The sequence below is a fragment of the Sinocyclocheilus anshuiensis genome, unplaced genomic scaffold, assembly GCF_001515605.1.
Source record: "Sinocyclocheilus anshuiensis isolate Anshui unplaced genomic scaffold, SAMN03320099.WGS_v1.1 scaffold50, whole genome shotgun sequence".
In the NCBI taxonomy this organism is placed as follows: Eukaryota; Metazoa; Chordata; class Actinopteri; order Cypriniformes; family Cyprinidae; genus Sinocyclocheilus; species Sinocyclocheilus anshuiensis.
In genome coordinates, this window is record NW_015542382.1 from 1,078,524 (window position 1) to 1,102,710 (window position 24,187).

Sequence of the window (24,187 nt, forward strand, 5' to 3'; positions counted from 1 at the left end):
CAAAGTAGCCTCTTTCAAACCATGCAGCTTTCTGTAAGTTAATGTGACAAATTTGTGTGACCAACTTAAAGCTATTGGGAAATCTGCATGGGGAAATCTTTCAAGTTTCTGATCGCAGAGATTTCTATTAAAATGACTGGAGTTCACCAAGCAATGGAAAGTGTGACCATAACATAACTGCCAATATTGTTGTAAAAATGAAAGTTACTTATCATTGTTCCACAGTTCTCTAAAATATTTGATTCTGATTGTTCAGTCATGATATTCCAAGGTCTGATATTTCCTGATAATGACCATTGTCAATAGCAATGCTGTAAAACATTCTTTCATGTCACATTTATTATTCCACAGACTCGTTCTATCTTGTTTCATGCAAAAGCATCGGGTGCTGTTTTGTTATTCAGTTATCGATTGTATTGAAAATTAAATCGGAAGGCTACGGTATTAATAGCATTGCAATATTGTTGGCAACAAGACAATTTTTGTAATGCGTTGTACAGATTATAGCATAATGAACAAGTAAGTAGCTTTACTACAGTTTCAACTCATATCAATATTGTGTGTCCACATTAGGCATTTGTCGGTATCAAATTTTCATGTTGCGATTAATTGCTAAAGCTTTTATCACGGTATACAGTATTATCAGCATAAAATTAGTTGCAACAAAAGTGTTGTCATAATACAGTATAACAGTTTTTTTTTTTACTTTTTTCTTATAACAAAAAGAACTGAACATTTAAATACAATAAAGCAATGCACAAAAATTTATAAAGTAAACAAATGTTTCAAATAGATTAAAGTGCAAAAGAATTATAAAGAACAATAGGTAACACTTTACAATAAAGTCTCATTAGGTAACCTTAGTGCATTCACATTAACAATGAGCAATAGCTACATTGCAGAAGTTATTATTCTTTGTTAAAAAAAATACAACTGTTAGTTCATGTTAGCTCGGCTTTACTAAATTAAACAGTTACAACTTTTGATTTTAACAACGTGTTAATGAGCAATAGCTACATTGCAGAAGTTATTATTCTTTGTTAAAAAAAATACAACTGTTAGTTCATGTTAGCTCGGGTTTACTAAATTAAACAGTTACAACTTTTGATTTTAACAACGTGTTAAAATTTTTAATTAAATTAAATTAACTAAGATTAATGAATGCTTAGAAGATTTGTTTTTTCACTGGCATTTTATGTTAACTAATAAATTAACTTATGGAGCTTTAATTTAAAGTGTGACTGAACAATAAAAAATCAAAACATTGTCAAACAATATCTAGGGCATGTTGTAGTCGAGATTAAAATGTAATACAGTTTGAAAATAAATAGCCTATTAAGTCTAAGTATTTAAGTATTCTGTGCTGTGTTGAACACCATTGCAAATACAAAAATCTGAATTGTTGTTTGAAAAATTTAGGATAATAGGATTTTGTGTAGTGTGAGATACTGGTGTAAATTTGCATCTACTACTAGCTTTGTTGTGAGTGGCTTATTTTCTTGTCATCCATGCATGTGTGTTTGGTGTGAGTCAGTTCCACGCTGCACAAATGGACAGTGTCTCTCTCCAGCAGTAGTGTATTGCCAAGGTTAAATGTGGTCGGTTGATTATCTTGTCCCATTGATTATCTGACCGGTTGATGGACACCTGCCGATAGCCAATATTACACTTTGGCAAGTCAATGTCACATCGTCACCTCCCATTGACACAAATAGACTCAGTTTTGACAGAACATTTTCATTCCATCTCACTACAGACAATGCAGAAATACAGAGAAGGGGTTCGGGGGGGGAGCAAAAATGAATGTTTTTGAAATTAAACATGGCAGAATTCCCAGTAAATCCATAAACATGTCCCCCCCCCACATCACTATCTGATGCATATTCAAGGTGAATCAAGCCTGTAGGGGTGTGCAAATTAGCAAATTATTTACATATGCCATTCGTGTGCAAACAAAAGCAAAATTTACATCACATTGAATCCAGGAACCGACTCCAAACCGCCATGAGCTGAGATCTCACAGCAAGTTTATGATTATGTGGCATATACCTTAGATGGCTGGCATATTCATATTAAAATCCATATTTCAGGCCAGGTTCAAGACTTTGATGGGTAAATAACGGCTCGTTTTAACAATTAGATGGTGGAGGTCTATGAAGCTCTGGGCTGCAGTTATATTCCGAGATAAGCTTATTGGATATGATGGAGAACCGCTCTACACATGACCTTGCTGCTTCTCTCTGAAGAAAGAGAATGAGAGAGGGTGTGGGTGTGTTAAGCATGTCCCACTTGGCATTTTGCAGCTGAAGAAAAGATGGAGAGAGAGAGAGAGAGAGAGAGAGAGAGAGAAATAGAACACTTTGTGCAAATGTGTCTCACTTCATATCTCTTTGCTAAAGGTCCCTGGGGTCCCGTGTGGAGAACGGTCAGAGTTCAGTGGGGTATTAGATTGGGTCTTTGACTCCAGGGGAGAGCTGTCCCATAATGCTCATCTGTGTACAAGCCTACCCAAGTCTATCACACAGCGCATTACACAACAAAAAAAACATACAGCTTTCCAGCTCCCGAAAAAGCAACTGCTGAACAGTGTTGTGTTTAGTGATACAGCTTCTTTTATCTTTCCTTATCTCTGTCTGCCTTTCTGCCTCCATTTCTCTCAAGCTCAGTGGCACATACCAATTCACATGCTTACTGTATATTAGGCAAGTATAGCTGTCTAATAAGCTACTTGTGATTATATAGAAAGAGTTGCCAACTAGCTACTTCCTTTTGAAGCTGATCACATATAAAATATTTATGTAATTATACAGTATAGGGCTATATATAAAGGCATGTTTAATTTGACATGTTTACCTTTTATTCTATCAGATGATATTTCATGTATAATTTAGCTCTTTCTGCTAGAGGAATCGCTTTTTGGTCCAAAAGTGTTTCAGATTGTTCAGGATCATTGAATCATGCATGCTACCGGATGTACACTTCAAAACATGGCAGGTGAACCAGTTATGTTGAAGCATTTGGAATACTGTTTTGAGTGTACTGTTTTGGTATTGACTAATTATAACCTTGCAGCATACTGTATAGGATAGAGACCATGAAAAATGTGGAGACGTGAGTGGAGTGACAAAAGTTGTCCCGTCAGTCAACAAAGCGGAGTACACTGCAAGCACCAGTGTTGATACCAATAGCATTTAGCACAGCAGAGTTACTTCCAAAAAGCTAGTAGTTATTTCTCAGGATTTTTTTGAAGTTTGATACTTTCAGAATTTTTTTAAAGTTTGAAAATTTGATTAAAGTCTGGTCAGTTGCTGTTTTTCAGACTGAGTAAACAGTCTAAAATTATTCAATACGATATGACATAATGAAATATTTACCAAATATTAAAGGCATAAGAGAGAAACAATGACTAAAGAACTGTACAGATTTGCACCACAAGCCTGTAGTGCCAATAGTGTTCTTCTTTGGTTGTTACGGGAATATTTTCATTTTATCGCTTGTGATGTGTCCATCTACATCACAAGCGATAAAATGAAAATATTCCCGTAACAACCAACGAAGAACACTATTGGCATTATAGTGCATTTATTTATATTCATATAATGCACTATTTGCATTATAATGTTTTACTACAAAGGCATTTTTAACAACACGCCTTAAGCTTGATAAACTCAATATAATGCATGGCCTCGACTGGCTTATAGCTTGGATGAACCATCAGTCTACTTGCGAGAGAGACAGAGAGATGGTAGATAGTGCTTGAAGTGTTTTAGACCCTAGGCTTGTGTAATAACTGTCATCCATATTTTATGGTGGTGGGGCAGGATGGGTGGTGTTATTGTGAGATGATATCTAAACCCAAGTGCGCTGTAGGATTTTTGCCCCTGTTTTGCCTTTTGAGACAAAACTCACTGAAATGCAAAAAGTCCTTTGCGATGAATCTTAGCATCTGATCAAATTTGCTTGCTTTTGTTTGCACAGCAATTACATTGTAGCCAACACATCTTTCACAGGACAGTAGAGACCCAAGAGATGCAATTCTAACCTGTTACTACATGTTTCGCCTTTGTATAACAGTGTAGCTGACATTTGATTAACTGACAGACATTAAGAGCATCTGCTGGAAAAGTGCCTTTAGAAAAACACAGATATATTGAGAGTTAAGTGTTTAACTGGTTATTCATGTTGGTTATGAATTTTTTAAATAATAACCAGAGAATTATGTCCTTGAGGTGTCTGTTGATAGAAGAACTCTTTTCACACTTGTAGTTGCTCACGGCCTTGGAAAAGCTCTGAGATTTTTTTCTTCAAAACAACAGTTCAGACCTACTCGACCCTAACCAATTAACACAATGTTCATGTTCCCCTTACCACTCTCTCACACACATACACACACACACTGTACTGTATACAGATGTTCTTAGAGCTCAGATAATCCAAGCTAAGGCATGGATGTATGCTCTATTTGATGTACAGTGGGCTCCAAACATTTTTGAACACGTAAACTGTGGTTGTATATTAATTTTGTTTCTTTGGATAACCTTTAGATATATGAGACCAAGTGGCATATGTGCAATTAGTTTTAACCAACTGTACCCAAGGTTAATTTTAGTGCATGCATGAAGTCAGTTATTTTTACTTTCGAAGTCTCTCAGACTTGCAGTCAATTAGTATCATAGAATATCAGTTATTTAGACTTTTCCATGACAAGTCGGTTACTTGAGGCTGTAACATGTCATGTGGTGCAACTCACCAAAAATGTAATGAGTTAATAATTAATGATATGCAAAAAAATGCTGTTTACCTAACAATTCATAATTCCTTAAGTATCCAAGTACGTTTGAGGCCACTGCAGATGCTCCGCTGCTCTGTGGTAATAGTATCTTGGTCTAACCAACATGAGAGATTAAAGAAATTAAAATTAGCTGAAAATTTACATGTAGATGTGTGTATTTCTTCATCAGAACAGATTTGGAGACATTCAGTATTATGTCACTTGCTCACCAATGAATGTAGTGAATGGGTGCCGTCAGAATGAGAGTTTAAATAGCTGATAAAAACATCACAGTAATTCACAAGTAATCCACATGGCTCCAGTACAACAATTACAGTAACATCATCTAAATTGAAAAGCTCTTTTTACTTTACAAGACATTGATATATCGAATGGAGTCATGTGGATTACTTGTGAATTATTGTGATGTTTTAGCAGCTGTTTGGACTCTCATTCTGACGGCACCCATTGACTGCAGAGGATCCATTGGTGACCAAGTGATGTAATGCTAAATTTCTCCAAATCTGTTTCTTCAAAGAAGAGGTTCTATGCAGAGAACCTGACATGTCCAGTCACGCAATACAGCCGCAGTTCAGTTGAACGAGTGAAAGGATGCGATCTGTCTGTTCTCAGCGCTCAGGTCAGTTAATACATTTAAACAGCTCAGTCTGCTGTTATCTCTGCCGTCCAGACCATAAAGACAAATTAGCAAAGGGCCAAAGAGACACGCATACACACACACACTCGGAGCCTGTCTAACATAACACTATTTATCTCTCTCTAAATTATCAACGAACACGCAGCATCTGTTTAGACAGCAAGAGGGATAGAGAAAACATTGCTGACGATCTCTCTCTCTCTCTCTCTCTCTCTCTGTTGAGAGTTGTTAATGTGAGTGTGTATGTGAGAGAGAGAGAGAGTGAGTGAGTGAGTTTTTGTGAGTTCTCCGCGTTGTTGTTAAGAGCCTGTTTATTTGATTACTTGCCTACTGGGAGAAACTGACAATCACGTTGAACACAAGCAGACATACACAGACAGGATGTTCTTATGTTGTTCACGACGTATTTTGTTGTTTATAGCCATTGTGCATGAAAGTCTCTTAGGGGTGATTGAATATAATTGGATGTTTATTGGTATGATGTAGTGAACCACATGCGGTGTGTGTGTTCTTACAAGGTGTATTAACAATGCAACACAAGCCCCACGTCAACCAGAGCATTAATAATTATAGGCTCAGCATGTCACAGCCATCTGGGGGGTCGGACCCTTAAATTCAGGGGAGCTGTAAAATAAACACGCAGATATGCTGTAGGGCAGGTAAGAACAGAACACACCACATTTGGATGTCTCTCTTTATTTCTGGACACACTAACAAGAAGTTTTTATTCCTATGGTGTTAATGGTGTTAATGTACTGAGTTATTATCTGCAGGTATAAGTAGGCTCACATGGAATCTACAAATTTTTTCCTGATTGTGGAGAAAGAAAAATAATTTATTTGATCCATCTATCTATCTATCTATCTATCTATCTATCTATCTATCTATCCATCCATCCATCCATCCATCCATCCGTCTATCTGTCTGTCTGTCTTATCCGTCTGTTGTTCTATCTGTCCATCCATCATCCATCTGTAGGTTTGTCTGTCCATCCATCCATTGATCTGTCTATATATGTGTAGTTCTATCGTTGTCCTGTTGTTTTATCTATCCATCTGTCACCCTGACATTTTATCCATCGATCCATTGTTCTGTCTATATATCTGTAGTTCTATCAGTTGTTCTATTGTTTTGTCTTTCTTTCATTTCAATTCTGCTTCCTTATATGCATCCTGTTTGCTATTTCAATTCATTTCTGATGAATGGCACATAATCTTAAATTATGTGATTCGTTAATTAAATGAATCACAAAAAAATAACATCAGTATTTACTGAAAAAAGGCCCCAGATAATTCAAAGACATTACATTATTTGGGCAGACAAATAATCTATTAAATGAACTTCACAAAAAATGACTTTAGAAAACGCTATTTTGAATTTAATTTTCCATTTATTAACTTTATAATTACTTGTTCTTAATTGACAGATCCTAAATAAGAGTATAATTTAATTAAGGGAATTTAAAGTAAGGCAAAGGCACATGGCTCTTCTCTTATTTAACAGCACTCTTTGAAGACCGAGTGAAAAAGAGCGGATGGGACCTCTAAGAAAAATCCTGGAGTGGGTGGGCATTTTTGTACAATGTCATCTTTGCATTCTTTGTGTTTTATCTGTTATTTCCAAATACTGTGCACACAGACAAGGTGCTAAAACAGAAAAAGCTGTGTTGGCAGTTGAGTGCAATCATTGAGATAATTAGGGAGAGATTTAATCTAATCTACACTGGGCTAAAGTTCAATAACGCTTTTATCAGGGAATCAGCCAGTACTCACACAAACATCACCAAGGATACTCAGACCGGACACTACTGTCTGCCTCAAACTAAATATAACTCTAAAGAGATGATGCTTTAACCATATGGAATGAGAACATGTTGCTTTTGGCAAGTCTCCAGTGGAAAAGAACATTTTATTGTTGAGAAGTTCCTCTCTTATATCTCAGAAGGCTTCTCAATAATGTCTCAACTCAGTTTCAGATGGTTCTTCTAAAATTAGGAGACATACAGTAAGATTTTAAAGCTATAAAGATATATATTTTTGAGACTCTAGTATCTTGGCTTTGGGATCTTGGTGTGTTTGAAAGCTCAATTCTGAAACTCATAGAGGAGACACATTGTAGATAACTCAATATTTTTCCCCAGAATCCCACTCCACATAACTGTATGTTAAACATCAGATATGTTCTTGTGTCACATAGCGGTTTCGGTATGAAGCGATAAATTGTGTTACTGAAAGCATGTAATTTTGCTTGTTAAAATGTTTCTCTTTGCTTTCCATTCAGTCTCGTTGTCTGAGAGAAACACAGCAATATTTTTTTCATAAATATATTTTTATGAAATTTCAGGGAATATTCATGATTTTAACAGCCTTAAGCTGCTATGGGTCATGCCCTTTCCTCTTTGGCTATCTATTGATGTTTATGGCATACAGTGAGGTTGTATTGTATCTGAGCTTCCTTTTGTGTATGAATTATCAATGTGCTCCAGAGCTGCTCTAAACTGTGTTTGGATGTGATTTATTCTTTTCTTTTTCAGATTTCCCTATTTTCTCATCTCCACAGAGAGCAGGGCCTGTGTATGATAGTTTTGCGCTTGTCTGTGTATAAGAATAGGTAGATATGCTTTATTCAGTTATGCAGCACACTTGCTGCCATAGCGCACGTTCAGTTGGGTGGACTGCGACTGCTACAGAATAGATAGATGCTCATTTCACATTACAGGCTCGCTTTAGATCAAACAGATCACTACTGCTTTATCTCAAATACAGCAATGCAACTCCAGACTCTTATCTGCAAACTTCTACAACGTTTCATTGCTGAATGTGACCCTCATTATTACTCAGAGCGAGAGAGAGGATGGTTCGCGTTTATAGCGATATCTGTGAATTTACTTTGTGAGCTGTTCAGTGCTGAGTGAATCATATTACCCACTGTGCTTTCTCACATCAGTCTAGTGTTGGTAATAATAAAAAATAAACTAGACTTAGAAAATGTGAGTGGTGCTGGCTCATCCATAACTCACTGTCACAATGGATACTGGGTGTATATAAGCAGTGTGGCACAGTATTTGAAATGTGTGAAAGTTTGGAAAGAAAAAAAATTCAAGAGGTGTTTTGTGACAATCAGTGACAATCAATGACAAACAACAATGACATTGTTTCCAGATTGAGTGGTGAACCTCAACTTCTGGAAGTTACATACAGCTAGCCAATCAAATTGTTGAAACAAAACACAAAACAATTGTTGAATCAAAACACAAGTTGTGTTTTTCATCCAGCTTATGCGATTTGCACTGATCAGCCACAACATTAAAACCACTTAACCTAATATCATACATGTCCCCCTCGTGCTGCCAAAATAGGTTTGATGCGTCAAGGCATGGACTGCACAAGAGCTCTGAACATGTGCTGTGTTATCTGGCACCAAGACATTAGCAGCAAATCCTTTAAGTCCTGCAAGTTGTGATGTGGGGCCTCCGTGGATTGGATTTGTTGGTCCAGCATATCCCATAGATCAGGGGTGGCGAACGTCGGTCCTGGAGAGCCGCAGCCCTGCAGAGTTTTGCTTCAACCCTAATCAAACACACCTGAACAAGCTAATCAAGGTCTGAAGGGTTACTAGGAAGCTACAGGCAGGTCAGTTTTAATTAGGGTTAGAGCTGAACTCTGCAGGGCTGCGGCTCTCCAGGACCGGAGTTCGCCACCCCTGCCATAGATGCTCAATCGGTTTGAGATCTGGGGAATTTGGAAGCTAAGGCAACACCTTGAGCTCATGTTCCTCAAACCTTTAGCTATAATTCATCTGTGTGATCAGACTAAATGTGCTAGCCTTCGCTTCCCACAAGAAACGATGAGACTCGGGCACTCATGATTCTAATTCCAGTTGACCGGTTGTCCTTTTTTGCACCACTTTTGGTAGGTATTCTGCAAGACTTAACATTTTGGAGATGCTCAGACCCAGTCGACTTGCTATCACTATTTGGCCCTTGTTAAAATCATGAAAAAATATTGAATTAATTATACCAGGTCAATCCTACTGTAATTGTCATGATCTCGTTATACTGTATCTGTGGGGCTCTGAAATCATCCCCACCTTTCCTCCCATTAGTAATGGCTTTGTTCGTGTGCATGCACAATGTGTATTGACTGAGAATTTTAAGATGGGCAAACCTGTCATGGAGCTAGAATGGAAGGGAAAAGGAAAATGTGGAATGAAGCGAAAGAGGTGAATGAGGTAGAGGTGAAGTGAGAGAGAAGGTGAGAAGAGAGACCTGCATATAAAACAGTGAAGAAGCAAAAAGAAAAATGGATGTTCAGTCGGAAAGTATGAGAGACTGGCAGGTGGGAAGGGAGAGGCAGCTTTCATGTTTAAAAGAAGGCAGAGAAAGACGCAGAAGTTCAAAAAAGAGATGGATGAGAGAAAACTAAAGAGAACTCGCTGAGAGAGCCTTATCAAAGACGAGACAAAGAGAAACAGTTGGAAAAAGGATTGACGTGTTAAGACAACGGACAGTTTACGTGACATCACAGGGCTGGGTTCAAATAGAATCTGTAAATCTATAACTTGTACATAAACACAGCCAGAGGAATATTTACATACATTATAAACAAACACCCTACCTGGCTTGCATCTGTCCTTTTGTCTAATATAGATTTTAGAGGTAATTTTATATAAATGTTGCAACAAATTAACTTCTTTTTAAACCCCCAATATCTGTGCACCAGACTTGGTTAACAAAATTGCTTCTAAAATGTTTGTGTCTGCCTATAAAGGACAGAAAATCACAAATAAGATCTCTTTGATAACACAAGTGTGTCTCCTAGACCAGATGGAAACAGTTGCAAAAGCCAGATTTCAATATGAGCTCAAACATTTCTCATAGTACTTGAAGAACAAGTGTTCTGAGGTCTGTTTACATTAAAGAAATAGTTCAACAAAAAATATGGTGAGAATTTACTCAGCCTTAATCATTACTGCATTTTAACTTTAAACTGTTGCATCTGGCCAAAATAAAAAATACAATAAATATCTGTGCATATTTCTCTCCTGATTCAGACGAGATACATTTTTCTGGAGAAAGCAATGATATAGATAGAGGACTCATATTTTAAGTCCATAATCTAAATAAAAGTCCTAATTTAGCTAGAAGCAAAGTCTTTAATTAAAATACAAGTCCATAATCTATAAAAACACTGTGTTTTTGATTAGAAAAAGGTGCTTGAGTCAGACGATATGAATTTTTAACTGGAGAAAGCAATAATATATATATTCATAGCTTTATATTAGATTTCAACAGATCTGTTGTTTTTTGGTATAGCAACAGTGGCTCAACCAATGGCGTGAGTTTGGGGCGGCGCTACTTTCTTTGTCCGGAAAAATCTGTTTGAAAACAATCATGATTTATGAAATACTGATGTTAGTAGCACAGAAATTACACACTTTACCCTAAACTGAAACATTTCACTTTGAAACAGCAACCTCAGAGGAATACAGTTTTCCTCTGGGTGTCTTTCAGGCTTTTTCTGAGTAGGTGATGGAGTGAACAGTGATCGAGGAGAGGTCGTATAAAAACAGCCAAACTCTTTGTTGCTCTGGAATAACAACGCGCTTCTATTTCAGACGCATCTCGTCGTGCTTGAAAACGGACGGCCCTGCTTTCTCTTTTTTCTCTTTTTTTTTGTCTTTCACTCCTTTCGTTCCATTTGCCAAAGTTAGCAGCAGACACAGGTTAAGAAAGCCAAATGCTGCCATGAGAGATTCAGGAAGATCAGTCATTGTTTTGGGTCACTGTGATTTATGAGAGTCTGAGTATCAAAACAGCGGCGCTCTCGCACAGAAAAACTGGCCTATTAAAAAGGCTCCTCAGAACCATCATTTTCACCTTTTCGTTTGTTCGTCTGTCCTTCCCCTCATCTCTACATTTCACCTCAGTTTGATTCTGCCCCTCCGTCACACCCTCGGCCTTATTAAACATGTGATTAACATCTTAAGCTGCGTGTTGTTTTTTTGGATTAACAAGAATGCGGAGGCGAAGATTGCGATTCTGTTAGCGATTATGTGTTTTTGGCAGTTTGAGAAAGTACATTGTTGTTCCTCTTTGGTGCTTTTTTTATGTTGTTGCGGTGTTGAATTTTGGGCTTAATGAATGCGAGGTTGTTTGTTGAGATGTGATCCCATGAGAAGCTCTCTGTGGAGGGCGATAACAGCAGTGTTAAAACATGGATTAGGCTCCGAAACGTAATCACGTCTAGGATCTGCTCTCGATTTGAGTGGCTGCTTGACTAACACTATAAGAGATAGGGGCTTCCGAGCACGCTGAAGGCACAGTGTGTTATGGGTAATGAGAACATGCTGTTGGGTGTTAAAATGTGGTTGAGTTTTTTAATCTTTTAGTTACCTAAATATTGCACTTGTGAAAGTCAAATTAGAGGGACTGAATGCAGTGTTTTTGAGTTTTAGAACATTGTTTATTAAAATTGAGAACGGTTTGAACTTAAACTAAAGTTGTATACATTAAAGAGAACCAGAGAAGAGTGTAGCAGGTGGAAGAAAAGTTAAACAGGAAGAAGATAAGGATGGAAGGAAGTGGAATGAAGAGAGAGAGATGGAAGGATGTGAGGAGTAGGAAAGTTGGATGCATTTCAGCACATCAGTCTGTACAAGGGGCTCGGTCACATAAAGAGAAACCAGGGGTGATTGATGCTCCACAGACAAAATTTAAGAGCTTGTGTGTGAGAGAGAGAGTGAAACTCTTTTCTTTTTAGTCTAAATGAAAGCATAGATTATTGTACTTCTCCAAAGCCCAGTTAGCTACTTTTCTATCTAGTAAATACATACATGGTTTTGAAAGTCTCTTATGTTCATTAAATGGTTAGTTCACCCAAAAATGAAAATTAGCCCATAAATTACTCACCCTCAAGTCATCCTAGATGTATATGACTTTCTTCTTTCAGACGAATCCAGTCGGAGTTATATTAAAATTTGTCTTTGATCTTTCAAGCTGTTTAATGGCAGTCAGCGGGTGTTGCAGTGCATCAGTCCAAAAGAAGTGAAATAAAAAGCGCCCATCCGTAATAAAAAGTGTCTCACACGGCTCCGGGGGATGAACAAAGTCCTCCTGTAGCGAATCGATGCGTTTTTGTAAGAAAAATAACCATATTTAAAACGTAATAATCAATTTAATCTAGCTTGCACTCACTGTTGTACACGGAAGCAGCTCCGGGAGGATGACGTATGAGGTCGGCATTGCGCATGCGCCGCTCAGAAGTGACGAACGCAGAAGCGCAGGGGAGAGATCAAAACAAAACAACGGTCACTTATTAGAAGTACAAAACGAGGATTTGTAAAGAAGAATGTCAGAGGATTTCAATATAAGCCAAGAGGAGACTGGTTTTCTTGCTGGGTTACTTTTGAGGTCTGGTACAAATATCACATAGGCTACAAAAATACATAGGCTGCTATATAATAATAATAATAATAATAATAATAATTCAATATGTACGCATGAGAAATCATTAAAAGATCGCAATCTTGATTCAAACACACACAATCTTATTCCTAAATGACAATTCTGCTATGTCAATTAAACCTTTGAAATCGCAATCACATCGGAATATTTAAACCTACTTTTGCGCAGCCGCTGATCCAGAGAGAGCAGCTCATCATGTAAGCTTTATGTTTGAAACAGTCCACACAGTAAGCTTCATTTCTGTATTGCAAACATTAAATAATAATGAAAGTATTGGGATAACATTTTATAGTCCGGACATAGACTCTGATGTTGCGGCAGTTGCTATCAAAATGAGTAATTGACCTTTGAAAGAAATGTTACACTTCAAATATTATGTTACATTAAGTGGCGACCAGTGACTGTTAAAATGTATTTGATGTCTGAATCATTCATTCAAGAGGTTCGTTCAAAAACTTTGGACGAAACAAGTCTTTCGTTTATTTCAAAAGATTTTTTACATAATGATTTCATTTAAATTAATACATAATCTTAATTTTAAAAGATTCTCATTTATAACATTTTGGACATTTATAAATAGACTCATTTATAACATTAAATAAAACATTTTGTCAGAAACTCAAGTAAATTAGCTTACATATTATTTTGATTGGTTGTGGGATGTTTTGTTTTCAGAATTGAAGCAAACCCACCCCCACCCCACAACGGGCCTCCACCCAACACACTTTGGGTTCATTCCGCGATCCATGACTGCATCTATTTGATTTAAAAATACAGTTCAAGGTAGAGTAGGTGATTATGGAAAGGCTAGCGATACTAGCAGGAGACTAACCTGCTACAATGAGAGACGGCGTTGGTGGAGGATTGAATGCAACACTGTCAGATTACCTCATGTCTCATTCACCATGAGAAATCATTACAGTACAAAGCAATTCAATTCAATTCAAGTTTATTTGTATAACGCTTTTCACGATACAAAATGTTGCAAAGCAAATTTACAGCAAATTAAGTTTCTACAATATTTAGTGGTAGCTTATCAGTGGTGACTGTCAGTTAATGTATATATGGCAGAAATGTACAGAAAAATCAAGTAAAGACGTAATCAAACAGACAATGAACACTATTAACAGCAATTATTATATGATGCAATCAAACTTATAGCAAAATGTGGTAGTTCTGTATGTTGTTTCAGGGTTGGCATCATCTGAGGTCCTCTGAGTTTGTTATTGTATTTCTGATGTTATCTATTTTATTAGTGTTTAAAGCACATAATATTACAATAATAGCGCCTTTCATTCTCACTGGAACGTGCTGATGACGTATCATGTATGTGCAAACAGGGTGCACAGAGGTATGCAAATACATATTTGACAGGCAGTAATGTCGTAATGTTCGGACCAAACATTTTGATTGGATGAACATTTTATGGTCCTACGCTTTCCACAGACGATATAAATACATATAAATAAAATTCGACCACTTAACTTAGTGATTACTATCAGGATGTGAAGAGACTTTCACCGAGCATAAATAAAAATGTTTTTGAACCAAATCACCTACCCTGCCTTTAATGCAATATTATTGAGAAATATTATTGCCATTTTCTATTTTTATATTATTAATGGTTTATATATAAATGTCATTTATTTCTGTGATGTGCTGAATTTTCAGCAATCATTACTTTAGTCTTCTGTGTCACATGATCCTTCATAAATCATTCTAATATGCTGATTTGGTGCTTACAGTATTTCACATTATAATCAATGTTGCAAACAACAGATTTATACTTTAAATAAATGCTGTTCTTATGAATTTTCCATTCATATTCTTTGATGAATAGAAAGTTCTAAAATAACAGAGTTTAATTGAAACATAAATCTTCATCCAAAAAATGTTTTCAAAGTTGATTATAATGATAAATGTTTTAATGATAAAAGTCTTCACTGTCACTTTTGATCAATTTAATGTACCCTCACTAAGTACTTTCAAACAAAAGAAATGTTACTGACCCCAAACTTTAAATGTGTCACGGAAACGGGTGTGTGGAGGCAGGCAGGACGACGAGGACGACAAGGATTCCAATAATGACATTTATTGTAGACACAACAAGGCAGGTTCAGGTAGGTGAGACACACACTCGGGGTAACATTAACAATAACCGACACTAAAGCTCTGACAGACAGGAACTAATATATGGTGGGGCTTGCCACAGTAACGTCCTTCGGGCTTGCCACAGTAACTTCCTTCGGGCTTGCCACATTAACGTCCTTCGGGCATGAGTGAGCCGCGGACGGCGGCGGACTGGTTCTGGCTCGGGACCGGACACTCCCCAGACACCAGAAAACCCCTTCTCTCCAACTTAGTCCAGTGGTGTCTGGGAGGTCCACGGGGCGATGGAAGTTGGCCCCAAGCCAGAACAGACGATTGAGGGTGGCGTCATCCAACGCCGTCGCCACAGCGAACTTGCAGAACTCCCCGGAGTACTCGTAGAACGGGAGATCTTGGCGGGATAGGAAGAGGAAACGAGCAGCAATCTCCATGCCGCGGGGAAGAAAACAGGAAACAAATGGTGAGGAAACGAGCAGCGATCTCCATGTGGTTGTTTAGGTCAGTTATTCTGTCACGGAAATGGGTGTGTGGAGGCAGGCAGGATGACGAAGACGACAAGGATTCCAATAATGACATTTATTGTAGACACAACAAGGCAGGTTCAGGTAGGTGAGACACACACTCGGGGTAACATTAACAATAACCGACACTAAAGCTCTGACAGACAGGAACTAATATATGGTGGATAATTAGTGGCAGACAGGTGAGCACAATGAGGGTAATTACTGATTAGTACGGGCTAAACCAACACAAGGGGAAGAAACCACAATAAACAGTCCACAGGGGCGTTACAAAATGGTAGTCATATTGATGATGTTTTTTTTTTCTTCTGGTCTGCAGTGAAAATGTCATAAGGGTTTGTAATGGTTAAATGAGTAAATGATGACAGTTCTTTTATGCCTAAAACACATAGTGGCAGCTGTTTCCATTTTCTTCTATCTTAGTCATAGACAGCTCAATGGTGAATAATCTGTTCCTACAGTAGTCCTCAAGACGTTTTTGATTAAACACATTGACAGTCCACAGGGGCGTTACAAAATGGTAGTCATATTGATGTTTTTTTTTTCTTCTGGTCTACAGTGAAAATGTCATAAGGGTTTGTAATGGTTAAATGAGTAAATGATGACAGTTCTTTTATGCCTAAAACACATAGTGGCAGCTGTTTCCATTTTCTTCTATCTTAGTCATAGACAGCTCAATGGTGAATAATCTGTTCCTACAGTAGTCCTCAAGACGTTTTTGATTAAACACATTGACTCACTCATAACCCAGTAACCACTGGCAACAAATATAATACATGGTGTGTAAGGTTAAAGTGGGCAAATCTTACGACAGTGAAAAAAGAAAGAAAGAAAAAACATATTAACTGACTACTCAAAAAAAAAAAAAAAAAAAAAAACTGGCATTTAATAGCATCAAAGCAGAGGGCAAAGACCTTTCCAGAATCTTTCCAGCAATATCTACAGTGCTGTTTGCATAATGATTGATGACATCTTGATTACAAAGCTAGACTGGCATAAGAATTTTACTGCATCTGCAGGGCAGTTTGTATTAATATCCCTCCAATATTCTGGCTAGGGTTTGTTCTAAACCCCTAATCCAAAGTATTAAATTTATGCAATAAACTCAGTTTGAATCACATAATGTACTCATTCACTTGTTTTTGTTTTTTGCGAACTGGCATTTGGGATCTAAATCAGTCTAAACAGTCAGGATGTCATCATATTTGCATACTTAATTCCAATAAGTCTTTATTCTTACATTCATTTACATAATTAATTGTGATTGAGCCCTTCTTATTTGCATTTGTTTAACCATCTGTAGCTGTAGCTATATGTATTAGGCGTATTTAGAGTTGATTTTGAGGGAAAATCTGAGAAATTCTGTGGATTTAAACATGGTAAACAGAGCTAAGAGTACAGCATTCTTACTAGCTAAAAGCATAAACAGATTAGCCTATTTTCTAAATAAATGAGCATGCAATTTCATTCCAGTTCCCCAAAGAGAAGACTTTGTGTGGGCCAGCGCACAAACACCAACATGATGAAACCTGTTCGCTAACTACTAGGCCACCGCTCTGACAGTTTATTCATTTTTAAGGCAGCACATGATGAAATATGTTCTAGCTGAAAACTCACGGCATCAGTGTGTCAACTCCTAAAATTTAATTAGGCAGAACGTTTCCCAGAGTCCTGAAAAGCAAGTGACCCTGCAAAGTATTTTAGTCAAATCTTTGTTTTGTAATGTTCCCACATATCAGTCTTGAAATTGTCCGGTCGTGCTTTCTGAATCAACATCTACAAAAAAACAAAAAAAAAATTATCTGAAGAGTATTAAAAAGTGGTTATCAAGTGCAATAATACTTTCTAAAAAGATTTTTTTAAGTATTTCGTTCCTTTATCAGAGTGAAGGTCATTGATGTGGGTGGAGATGGAGGATGTCTGGAGACTGAATAATGTTTTGCAATGGCCACATTGCATTTTAACACCTTTAAGAAGGATTCTCACATATGCCTGTTGAAAATGAATTTTATTTTACCCATGAGGTCTTTCATTCTAGTTCATCAGCATCTTAATTAATAAAGTCACCCTCATTCACAACCATTTTTTGGGATTTCAACAGTAAGTGGCCCTTTTATTAAGAAAGGCTTGTGTCAGTTTTTCTCTAGTGCATAGTGGTTCAATTGTGTGTTGATTATATAGCATTAAGAGTTCTGGAGCAGCGTGTGAATTCCAGACAAACTAGTGCACTCACTATCTAGTGTCTCTGTCTCCTAGCAACAGGGGATTTCAGGGCCAAATTCACTTTCCTGTTATTGGTTAGGACTGCAGTTAATTGGCTATTAATGTATTTGGTATTCTTTGTGCAGGAGTGTGACTGTGTATGTGTGTGCTCAAAATAATTAGGAGGGAAGCTGTGGTTGAACGTACATGTCTCTTTTATGAGTATGTTGCTTTTTTCTGCTGTAGAGAAAGACATCTTTTTTCTTGAGGGTCATTGTTTTAAAACAATGAATCATATTGAGTGACGTGGTGAAAGAGATTAAACAATGATTAAATGGTGATATTTTTTCAGCTGTAGATAACTCATAAATGCAAATGGTAACCTAGAAATTAGTTGAGAGGTAATTAATCAATAATAACTATAATTGCAGAAATTAAATGATGTTGATTAAGACAGCAACAGCAACAGAATTTCTAATGAAAATATCACCGTAAAATGTTTGACAGCTGGCCTAAAAATTGGAATTAGCTTGTTTTATTCAAGAAAATGTGTTTAAAGGTGCATAGAAAAGTAGAACTGTTCCTGTTTTCATCATTTAGGACATGGGAAAAAGACAGGCTTTGGTGGTGTTAACCAAAAAAGGAAAGTTGATTCAGAGACAAAAGCTGTGTCTCATTTAGAAGGCTGCGTCCTCCGGAGGTTGCATTCGAAGGCTGCATACGTCATCGAGGCTGTCTCATTTCAGAAAAGCAAGCAGGACACTCCGAATGCGACCTTCGAATGCGACCTTCTTTCACAGGAATTTGGAGGATGCATGAAGTGTATCCTTCGCTGCTACAGATAACCCACAATTCTTTGCGTCGCCATAAACTTTTTTCTTGAGGGTCATTGTTTTAAAACAATGAATCATATTGAGTGACGTGGTGAAAAGATTCAACTGATTAAATGGTGATATTTTTTCAGCTGTAGATAACTCATAAATGCAAATGGTAACCTAGAAATTAGTTGAGAGGTAATTAATCAATAATAACTATAATTGCAGAAATTAAATGATGTTGATTAAGACAGCAACAGCAACAGAATTTCTAATGAAAATATCACCGTAAAATGTTTGACAGCTGGCCTAAAAATTGGAATTAGCTTGTTTTATTCAAGAAAATGTGTTTAAAGGTGCATAGAAAAGTAGAACTGTTCCTGTTTTCATCATTTAGGACATGGGAAAAAGACAGGCTTTGGTGGTGTTAACCAAAAAAGGAAAGTTGATTCAGAGACAAAAGCTGTGTCTCATTTAGAAGGCTGCGTCCTCCGGAGGTTGCATTCGAAGGCTGCATACGTCATCGAGGCTGTCTCATTTCAGAAAAGCAAGTAGGACACTCCGAGCTGGCCTAAAAATTGGAATTAGCTTGTTTTATTCAAGAAAATGTGTTTAAAGGTGCATAGAAAAGTAGAACTGTTCCTGTTTTCATCATTTAGGACATGGGAAAAAGACAGGCTTTGGTGGTGTTGACCAAAAAAGGAAAGTTGATTCAGAGACAAAAGCTGTGTCTCATTTAGAAGGCTGCGTCCTCCAGAGGTTGCATTCGAAGGCTGCATACGTCATCGAGGCTGTCTCATTTCAGAAAAGCAAGCAGGACACTCCGAATGCGACCTTCGAATGCGACCTTCTTTCACAGGAATTTGGAGGATGCATGAAGTGTATCCTTCGCTGCTACAGATAACCCACAATTCTTTGCGTCGCCATAAATAACCGTCGTTTATTTGAAAAAATGGCGGCGCCGGCAGATCTACACACAAGCGGTATGACAAGATGTGGTGTTTAAATGTAAGTACTTCAAAGTTCTTCATTTTTTTAGTTGTATTACAGGTGTGATAAACATGGTCACAAGTAGTGATTTTTAAACGTTTAACAGTACTTTGCTAGCAAGGCGAGAAATCATTCATTTGTTTAACCCTCTGGTATTACATTTCGGGGTCACTTTCATATAGTGTTTACTGTAGAAACTGACCAGAGACAATAATTTTATAATAAATTCATTTCTGCTTTTAGTGTTATGAAATTAATATTCAATATTTTAGTTCACTGACATTTTTTTCTTTAAGATAGACAATATTCAAATAAATCATACACCTCTTTTCTGTATCAAGTATAGAAAATAATTGGTCTATATCAAGTATAGAAAATAATTTGTCTATATCAAGTATAGAAAATAAGTATAGTTTTAATATAAAACTATTTTAAAATGGGTAGGTTTAGGGGAATAGAATATGTTTGTACAGTGTAAAAACCATTATGCCTATGGAATGTGCTCATAATGATAGGAATAAGAGTGTGTGTGTATTTATCTAGTATAAGACTTTTTTGTCCAAATTTAGATTTTTGTTCGAAATGTTTAAGTATTGTTTTTTTGCATTATTATTACAGTTAAAATAAGACAAATTCAGAAAAAAAATGAAAAAAATCTAAAATGACCAAACACTACAAGAGGGCAAAATCAACCGTAAAAATACATGTAGAAATAAGTCCTGTTAAATTTTGTTTTGAATAGGGAGCAAGGAAAATGGAACAGGAACATTCTGATCTCTTCACAGGAGCTAAAAATACAGCCTTATATGGTTGGAGGTAAGATCTTAGAATTAAAAAGTAGGCAGTCAGTCTTTCTTCTTTTTGAGCAGAATTAATCTCATTCTTGCCTGAAAGGCCTGATTGGAAAAATTAAAGTTCTGTCAAGAAGGACATGTTAGACCAGGCTAGACCAGTCCTGCAGAGTTTTGCTCCAACCCCCTATACAAACTCACCTGCCTGTTGCTTTCCAGTAACCCTTAGAACCATGATTAGCTTGTTCAGGTGTTTGATTTAAGGTTGGAGCTAAACTCTGCAGGACAGCGGCTCTCCAGGGCCAGCGTGTGCAACCCCTATGTTAGGCAGAAGGGAAGTCTTATTTCTAAGGATAAGGAGTTTTCACTGTAAATTGTGATGTTATGCTTATGTTATTTTTATGATTATAGATTTATTCTGGAGAAAATGGACCTGTCCAGTAAAATAACACCAGCACAAGCAAAGAAAAAGTGGGACAATTAAAAAAAAAGTGTAAGGTAAGCTAAGATGTAGGCCTTGTACAGTCCCATGTCTAAGTTGTCTCAACTCTATAAAAATGAACTTTTTAAGTTTCAATTCATATAGAATACATTATGTTGATAATAATTGGCACAGTCAAAAGATTCAGGAGCACCTTCTCATCAATAATCAAAAATTCTGATCAAAAATTTGCCTTCCCATTACGAGGTGATATTTGACTCTTTAACAGGGGCTTATTTAACAGGATATTTAACTCTTTAACTCTTTTTTTTTTTTATGGCTTTTTTCAAATTTTATTAAAAGTATGTCATCTTTTATGTCAAATTCAAAAATGTATATTCATAAGCTTTTTACACTTTCTAATTAAACAATAGAATAAGAGGAATAAGTTACCAATCATGTAAAATCAGTATAAGCAAAATAATTTGTACTACAGAAGTGCACAGAAGAACACAAAAGTGGCTCGTAGGTGTATTTTCAGACATTTAATGAGGCTCAGAGGTGGCATGAGTGAGTATTTATGCCACCACCATTAACATTTCTTTTGTCTTAGGAATGCAAACATCCAGGGTCAGGTGAGCGCCTGAACAACGGAAAGCCAACTGCTGAAACCTGGCCGTGGTTTGTTCTGATGGATGAGATGTTGGGTCAGAGGCCTTCAATTCTCCCCGTTCTCATTGCTTCACTGCCTGATGACGAACCACAGCCAGGATGCAGTTCTGTTGAGCCTACCCAGGAAGCAGAACAGCAGGAGAGGGCAGGGATAGAGCAGTCACGGCCAAGAAAGAGAAAAAACAAATCAGATCCTCTTCTTGAGCTCCTGAAGGAAGACATGGCACGTCAGAAGGAGTGGGAAGAAAGGAGAGATGTAGAAGACAGGGCGAGGAGTGATAGGCTCTTTAATTTACTCGAAAAATTAATCGATAAAATGTAACAAAAATATTTACAATATTTACTACTATTTACTATTTAAAATATTTACTTACTATTGTTACTTACAAATATTAAAAAGGTAATTCTGTTGTCAACATTTCACTAAATCTTTCAATTAATACATTCTAAATGGCTAAACACAATCATTAATGAATAAATATCTTTGGTTACACTAACAAAAATAAAAGATAAATCGTGAAAAAGATGTCATGTGTTGTGTGAGCTCTCATGCTGACTTCCTAGTAAGCCTAAGAACAAAAGAAGAAGAAAAAAAAATATTCTGGGTTAAGGATTTTAAAATTCCATGAAAAGGTAATCAGTTATCCATTTATAATGCTGTATAAACTATATTAAACTTAAGTATAGTTAATTATACATTTCATTTTAAAATCAGTATTTGTAGCCAAATTAAATTAAATTGTATTTAGTGTGTTCAACTTACTTTTTTAATTAGGATGATTTATGTAGTCGTGGTCCTGGTTGACATCCTGTAAGGCAGACACTTGGTTGCACAATCTCAAACGCCATGCTGCACCAGATACTGCCTCCCCTTGATTGCATGCCTCCACATCATCTTCCTCTTCTTCTTGGCTGACGTCTGGTGGTATAATGTCGCCAACACCAAGGCAGATGTTGTGCAGCATGGTGCATGCCGCTATCACCTGTATACACACAAATATGAAAACATTTTGTCACCCTAAATTGTTTTTATCAATTGTATTTTATCTGACATTGAAGTTGTGTGTTAAGTAAAGGTCATATACAGAAAAATAATGCAACCTTTGGTGCAAATGTTGGATGCACTTCAAGTGCCTGAAGGAAGACGGCTCTAAATCGCGTCTTCATCATTCCAAAAGCACGCTCAATAATTGAGCGGCCTTTGGAAAGATGTGCATTGAAGCGCTGAGTAGATGGTGAGGCTGGATTCTTAAATGGTGTCATGATTGCGATTGGCTTCTCTGTGCAGGGGTACCCACCATCGCCGAGGAGGGAAAAGCCCTGAGGTGGATACTTTGCCTGTTTGTAAATGGGGCTATTCTTAAGCACCCGTGAGTCGTGGACATTCCCGGGGTACCCTACAAAAATTGATGGTCGCATATCCCTTGAAGCAGGATGGAGGCAAACAACTTTCTGTTTTTATAACTGTTCATCAGGTCCAGCTGGTGGTTTTATTCTCACATGGCATCCATCAATTGCTGCAACAGCTTTACCAAATGCCTGGTGATTGGTGAGAGAAACACTGCAAAAAAATGGCTTATCTTACTTAGTATTTTTGTCTTGTTTCTAGTCAAAATATCTACAAATTCTTAAATCAAGATAATTTTACTAGATAAGCCAATTGACTGATATTTAGTCTTGTTTCCAGGGGGAACAATCTAAATTAAGTGCATTTTGCTTAAAACAAGTAAAATTATCTGCCAGTGGGGTAAGTAAAATATTCTCTCTCGTCAGACGAAAGTCTGCTTTTGTATCCCCTCCATTAAAAAACGTCTCAAGAACAGGGACATGGGGATTGAGCCTGCAATACTTGATGTATGTCTGTATGAAACAAAATAATAAAAATGATATGTACAACTACATACTATTGTGTATAATCATTTATATATAATATAGTTTTTCAGTTCATTCTTGATGTTCAATATTGTGTTTAATCATGTATATATAACAGATCTACAGCATTACATTAGGTAATTTTTTTAATGTTCAGTATTGTGTTTAATGTATTTATAATCAAGTTTTACAGCATTAAATTTCATTCATGTATATTTAATATGTAGTTTAATAGACACAACTTTAGTACAGTATTTCTTTTTGTTTGTTTTTTGCTTAATAGCTTTCCTAAAATTATCTTAAAATTGTGAACACTGGGTTAAATTATGATAAATTATGTAATTCGTAGCACTTTTAAAAACAGTGGGATCACAATAATAATAACATTGTATATAATGTATATAGTAATATGTGTAGTAAGATAAATGTAGTTATATAATTATTGCCTCAATGCCCTACAACCAAAGGCTTTATATATATGAACTTATATTAAATAATATTATATTAAAGGAACTATGCTACAACTTACCTCAAATCTCCACCGGTAAAACTTTGTTCTTGATATCCTCCTCCTTTTTTTCTCTAACAGATGTCTGTTGTACGTACGCTGTAGCTCCTCAAACATTGAATAAAATAAAACAAGTAAAAACATTTTCTTTTCAAATTACTTTCCAAATTTAGAAATAATTTTCCAAATAAATTTTTCCTTAAGTGTGAGAGTGCAACGACGCTATGTGTTGGCATAGCAACGTGATACTTCCTGTTTCCTTTTCCGCCCGTCCTACGAAGGCCGTCTCGTTTGAGGACACTCCGTATACGCATCCTAGAGAGGATTCGTAGCCTTCTAAATGAGACACAGCTAAAGACTGCGAAAAAGATGTATTGTTACAGCTAGTGTGA

General features: G+C 36.7%; 1 long non-coding RNA gene across 3 annotated transcripts; it reads left to right on the plus strand.

Moving 5' to 3' along the window:
* Positions 1-9,170: 9,170 nt before the first annotated feature.
* Positions 9,171-22,727, plus strand: LOC107692708 (uncharacterized). 3 transcript variants are annotated; one of them, XR_001634667.1, is made up of 4 exons: positions 9,171-9,340; positions 20,274-20,347; positions 20,734-20,820; positions 22,704-22,727. It is a non-coding gene; the product is annotated as an uncharacterized LOC107692708 (long non-coding RNA). The 3 variants fall into 3 exon arrangements; XR_001634665.1 differs by lacking the exons at positions 9,171-9,340; positions 20,274-20,347 and adding an exon at positions 19,433-19,549; XR_001634666.1 differs by lacking the exons at positions 9,171-9,340; positions 20,274-20,347; positions 22,704-22,727 and adding exons at positions 19,433-19,549; positions 21,357-21,456.
* The last annotated feature ends 1,460 nt before the right edge of the window (positions 22,728-24,187 follow it).